The sequence below is a fragment of the Rhinolophus ferrumequinum genome, chromosome 8, assembly GCF_004115265.2.
Source record: "Rhinolophus ferrumequinum isolate MPI-CBG mRhiFer1 chromosome 8, mRhiFer1_v1.p, whole genome shotgun sequence".
Lineage (NCBI taxonomy): Eukaryota > Metazoa > Chordata > Mammalia > Chiroptera > Rhinolophidae > Rhinolophus > Rhinolophus ferrumequinum.
This window is the reverse complement of record NC_046291.1, coordinates 30,942,742-30,948,741: the sequence shown is the minus strand read 5'-3', so window position 1 is coordinate 30,948,741 and position 6,000 is coordinate 30,942,742. Positions and strand designations below refer to the sequence as shown.

Genomic DNA, 6,000 nt, shown 5'->3' with positions numbered 1-6,000 from the left:
GTGGGTGTTCAGCAAGTAGATACCATAGAGAGACTTGGGCTTCTTCTATCCAGTGTTTCTACCCTCCTCTCAGTAAGGAGTCAGCAAATTATTGCACACAGGACATCTCAACTCAGTGCGTTTTTGTAAATAAAGTTTTATTGGAACACAACCTTGTCCATTTGTTTACACAGTGTCTATGACTGCTTTCTTGTGAAACAGCTGAGTTGAGTAGTTGGGATAGACACATATGACTCACAAAGCCCAAAATATTTACTTGACAGTCCTTTATAGGAAAAGTTTGCTGACTCCTGCTCTGGGGTCTCAGGAGTCCTTAGTTCCCACATAGCAGATGGAGAAGAGAAACCATGCAGGAGGTTTTCCATTAGTGGGGACTGGAAGTGGAGTACAAAGCTTCCATCTACATTTCACTGGTCTGAATTCAGTCACTTGGCCTCACTTGTGAAATGTGAATTAGTTGTGCATCCAGGAAGAAAGAGAAACAGATTTGTAGAATTATTAGCCATTCTCTGCCACAGTGTGCCCTGTAATTATTTGTTTCTTTCTTCCTGCCCATTTTAAATCAGAATAGGCTAGATTATGCTGCAGAAACAAACAACTCCCAAATCTCAGTGGCTTAGAAAAACAAAGGTTTATTTCTTGTTCATACTACGTATCCATAAGAATCAGCAGAAGTGACATTGCTCATTGTTGTCATTCATTCCAGTCTGATGGAGCAACCACCACCAGGCACCTTGTTGGCTCCAGTACTATAGGGAAAAGTAGTGATGCATGCATTAGTTCTTCTGCCCAGAGCTGACAACTCATCACTTCCATCCACCTTTCATTGGCTGAAGCAAGTCACAGGGCTACACTGTACTTCAGTAGGGTGGGGAAGTGCAATCCTATCATGTGCTGCAAAGGAAGCACAGCTGGAATATTTGTGAACAGCCCTAATGAATACCACACACAATGAGAGAACACATTCATTTCTTCCCTAAGGGAGATCACCCAGATTCTACCCAGTCACAGTCAAGGAATGCTAGATGATAGACTCACCAGCAGGTCTGAATAGTGGCCTGGAGCCTAGCAACTAAAATCACTCCCTGTCTCCAACACTGATTAGGTGTCAAAATTCTAGTAGAGACAACTACTGACCATGGCCTGAAACAGGTTTCTGGGATCTGAGCTGCTTCCATGAATGTGAATCCTGATCTGCGTGACCATGCCTAGAGAATCAGGAGCACAGCACAATTTATGGGTGGAAAGTAGGGAATATGTCATTTTGCTAAAATCAATACTGCAGGGAACCAGTCAACCTCATTGAAGGATATGTCACTGTTCTCCTTACAATTAAGCACACTGGGTAGAGACTGTAGGTGACAATATGCAGAAAAGCAGTAGACACAGATGAAAAATACCCGTATGGAAATATTAGAACATATAAACTAATATGTTTTGTTCATCCCTCAGAAAAATGTTTACTCGTGATTTTTGTTTGTTTGCTTAAGAAAAGAACTTCGCTTCCCTATTTAGCTTAGAAAATAGTAAAATCGTATTTATGAATTATAATCATAGAGAATCATTTTGAACAATAGAATCATATTAACATTAGACAGAGAACTTCCTGATCAAAATTTCAAGTAAAGTAATTTTTCAAATATTTTCAATATCCGGTGCCAACAATACATATATTTTTCATATTCTATGCCTTTGGATTTGTCTGTCTCCATGTAATTATCTCCATGTCTATCTCCATGTAAGTATAAAAATCATTTATGCTTAACTTATCAAAATACTACTTTTTTAGTTATTTGATGTCCAAGAAGTTTTTACATAGTTTTCAATGAGTATTTTAAATCCTCTCTCCCAGAAACAGAAATTTTCATTTTTTTCCAGAGTAAATTAAACATCAAAAGGTTTAAGTTTGATTTGAAACTCACTGTCTATAAAACTTTTAAAAGTCTGATTTCTTTTGCTAGTCCCATAGCTAACTCTTGAAAGCTATAATTATTTTCTTTAGTTACTTTACTATTGTCTTGTCATGGGCGAGGCCTCCATCTCCAGTAGAGAATTAATTTTATCTAGTTTGTGGTACAGTGGCTACTACTACACTCCTATTCTCCATTTGTTTTTTCCATCAATTCAGTGGTTTAATATTTTTGCTCTCAACACACATACCAGTTATTCTTATGGCTGCCACCTACTAACTGAAAAAGAGCCCTCAAATGTAAAAGGCCATCGTGTATGGGCTTCTGAAAACTCTTTTTTCCCTCTGGTCATATTCAGTTCTTGAAAACATTTTTCTTTCAGACTTTACTAAGCAAGTTAGATTTGGAGTCCTGGGCAGATTATGAAGTGGTAGAAGAAAGGAATGAAGATTGAGTTCAATGTTATTTCCAAAACCCTTCCTAGGAAAGCAATAATTTATTATTCATTTTGGAATTCTAATTATGGGGACAAACCCAAAAAACTTAAAATATTTTGCCAGAGGACCTAAAAAAGTGTATCAAATCCCAAGGCAAATTGTTATGTTACCTCTTCCACCTGAATTTAATAAGCAATATAATTATCCTTTATATGTAATATGGATTCTAGAAGCAAGTTTTCCCATCTGCAGCACAGGCAGGGCCAGATTGTGTAGGTTCAAATCCTCCCTCCACCATTTACTAGCTTAATAATTTAGCCAAGTTATTTTACCTCTGCATTCTTCAGTTTCTTTGCAGAAAAGGACAAAAATAGTATGTATCTACCTTATAGGGTTGTTTGAAGGATTAAATGAAGTTAATACTTATAAAGCACTTACAAATACTTGCTAAATAAATTACATGATTCATACACCCATCCAGTGTAGCAAGAACCACCACAAGTCACATAAGAAAATATATTCCTCTACTTTTAGCTCTTCTATTTCCTATCAGGGCTGTGCTTTGTCAACAGGGGCACATTATGTTAACAGATTAGAACTTTGTGAGAAAGGTGTTTGTATTTTATTTCAAATTAAGATTCCTGAACATGGGGTGATATACCATTCTGCTGTACACTCCGCGGCCCCTTAGAGATTGCAGCCTGAGACGCATAACCAACTCTGGTCTGATATTTCTAAGGGACTTTGACATCCAAGGAGCCGCTGAGAAACAATTATTGGTATTCAGAAAAAGGGAAGCTAAGAAGTCATCCTTAAAAAAAAAAAAACTGAATTGGAGAGCTGCCTGCATTTCGCTCTACTGCCTCTGGAAGAGGTGTGTTATCTAAAGTGCTTCCATGATGAATAATGGTTGAGAAATTGCCTTGACTCTCCTGACTACTGTACTCCCAGGCAGAAATCCATGGGCTCGTGCCCCTGTGTCTATCTGGAACTTAGTGTCACGTTTAGAGCAACCCATCTTTCAGAGCCCAGTGTAAATGGGAGGGGCCGGAACACTCCGGGTTAGCCCGGTTTCTAAGGTCAGACCCGAGCCCCAGTACTTTTTCCGCGCCTAGCTCTTCAGATCATTTCGGAATCTGCTACCTTTGTTTACATTTTGAGCTTGGCTCAGCACCACAAACCATTATTACCTTCTCAAAGGAGAAGCATCTTGCATCTGTAGACAGTGCCTGGAGGAGCAAAGTTCATTCTGCTGGATATGGGAGGGTGATTCTCCTGCAACACGTGTGGGTTGTGACAAAATCTTTCAATAACAAGGACAGTGAAAGTGAGGTGGAGGTAGGGAAAGGCGAGGACGTTGGTGTAGGGCAAGCAAGCAAGTGTGGAAGCTGTGCGGGGATTCTTCTAGAAAGTGGGGTGGGAAAGGAGCTAGGGAGGGCGTGTGGAGGGAAGGGATCTGTGTCAGAACGTGCGTGTGAGCAGATACAAAACCCGAGAGAGGCGTGAGCAGCGCTGTGTGTGCGAGCGGGAGCGAGGGGCGCCGGCTCGGGGTGTGTGCGCTTGGGTGAGTGACACCGAGGGGCGGGCTGGCCGGCGGGCCAGCGGGCGGGGGCAGCCTGCGAGGGGCGGGAGTGTCCCTGCGTGGAGCGGGCCGACCCGGAGTTGTGTCAGTGAAGGAATCCAGTCGGGGGCCGAGCTGGCTGCGCCCTCCGCCGCGAGCGCCGGCAGCGCGGGGCGAGCTCCGGACGGCGCGCGGCCCAGGCAGCGGCTCCCGCTCCGCCCGCCCTCTGCGCCGCTGGGGCTGCTACCGCCGCTGTGCCTCCCCTGGCGACCGCGCCCCCGATCCCCGTCTCCCGGTCCGGGACGGAGTGCCCAGCGATCGGCGCAGAGGTAAGCCCGGGACCCCTGCCCTCCGCCGCCCGAGGTTCCCTCCCTGCCTGCCGGGCCCGAGCCGGTACGCGGGACTCGGACGGACGCGGTGGGGCCTGCGCGGCCGCCACAGTGGCTCGGTCCGGGCCGCAGGTTCCGCAGCCCGGGCCGCCCAGCCTCCGTCGCCTCCCGGGTCGCTGGGTGTGGCCCCCGCTCGGCGCCGACCTGACGCGGAGGTCGCGGTCCTTCCTTTCTCTGGCCGGCGCAAGCGAGCCGGCGGGCGGGCGGGCGGGAGGAGGTGCCGGTTCAGCTCACTTTTGCGCGCCCCAGGCAAGCGTGTGGCCGCCGCGCTCCGACGTGGACCCGCCCGCCCCGGATCTGAATCGGCCGTAGTCCCTCGACTGCCCTCCCCCGCGCGAGCGCCCCCTTCCACTTGCAGAGCGGAGTGCGACCCATCCCCGCCCGCCGCCCTCTCGCTGCGAGCCGCAGAGCTGCCCGCCTCTGGGGGACCATCCCGCGCTCGATCGTGGCTCCGCGCCCCTGGGCGCCCCCGGGAGCCCCCGGGAACGGGATGCAGCGGCCCCCAGTGCCGGCGAACTCGCCGCGGTTGCAGGCGGGGTGACGGGAGTAAAAGCCGAGCGACCCGGCCGTGGGAGCTAGCGGTCGCGCAGCCGCATCTGGGCGGGTGCGACCCGGAGTCCGCAGGCGGCGGCCTGGGCTCGGGATTCTGCCGCGGACTGAAGCTCAAGACGGCGGTTGTTTCGGAGGTGCGGAGAGGGTTCTTCCCGCTCTCTGGACTTTTCCGAATCTCGGAAGATCGGCCTCGCTCGCACGCACTCTCCTGTTCGCTCGCTCTCGGTTCGGTTGTTAATTACTTAACTGCACACGTAGGAGGTGAAGGGCTGAGACTTTACCTGGACCGGGATGCGACCGAAGCCTCCCATCTTCGCAAGTGGAGGTTTCTAGTTCTTGCGTGTGTTTGATTTGTGTTTGTGAACTTCTTAAGCTTTCAGCTCCCAGCAGTCCTGATGTTAGCGGATGCCAAGGTTTTGGAGACTTGACACAAAGTCTTTCTGTACAGCATTTTCCTTTGAGTGTATTGCAGAATCTAGCTTGAGAACTACGTAGTGAAAAACCTTGAACTTCAAACACAGCCTCTTTACATAAAATGTTATGTGTAATCTTTTCACTTTTTTGTTTAAAATTTCAAAAAATGTTGTTAGAAACTTTTACCAGTCCCCTCAAGAAAAAAAAAATCGACTCTGAAATTTTAAAACCTATGCAAAGGAAGAGACTTTGTGCTACTGTTTGAAAGAATGAGGTCGTGTGACCTTTATGATGACATCCTTTGGTTTGTCTTAAAGGAACGACTCATTACCATTCTGATTATGTTTTCTAGAGATAAAGCAGATGTGCAATATGGAAGGGACAGGAAGTCAGAAATTGGTTTATTCCGAAAAAAAAAATTCAAGTAACAGATCCAGTTATTTTGAAAAACACTCTGAAAATCAAGACTAAAATAAAGACTAAAGTTGCCTTCTAGATAAACTATTTTGTTGGCCTTATAATGTAAATTGTATCACTTAAATGGATAGGGGTAGTTTTATTAAGTAAGGGTAGTATTTAAAAATATCTGTGTATGATAATATTTGTTGGATCTTTAACTGGGGGAAAAATCAACTTTGAGAATGATTTTCTATTTGGACAAGGCATTTACTGCTGCAGTCTCTAATTAGAGTTTTGGATTAAACTCAAGGTTTGTAAAAACCTATTTTGTGGAGCAG

General features: G+C 46.3%; 1 protein-coding gene across 4 annotated transcripts in view; it reads left to right on the top strand.

Annotated features, from left to right (window-relative positions):
* Positions 1-3,809: 3,809 nt before the first annotated feature.
* The window catches only part of SPATS2L (spermatogenesis associated serine rich 2 like), a 160,868-nt gene continuing 158,677 nt past the window's right edge, over positions 3,810-6,000 (top strand). For 2 of the 4 annotated variants that reach the window (XM_033112560.1, XM_033112557.1), the window contains exon 1: positions 4,028-4,237. The gene's annotated coding sequence lies outside the window, so the exon portion shown is untranslated. Of the gene's footprint in view, positions 3,912-4,027; positions 4,238-6,000 lie in introns of those variants that run through there. The other 2 variants (XM_033112558.1, XM_033112562.1) reach the window with 2 other exon arrangements.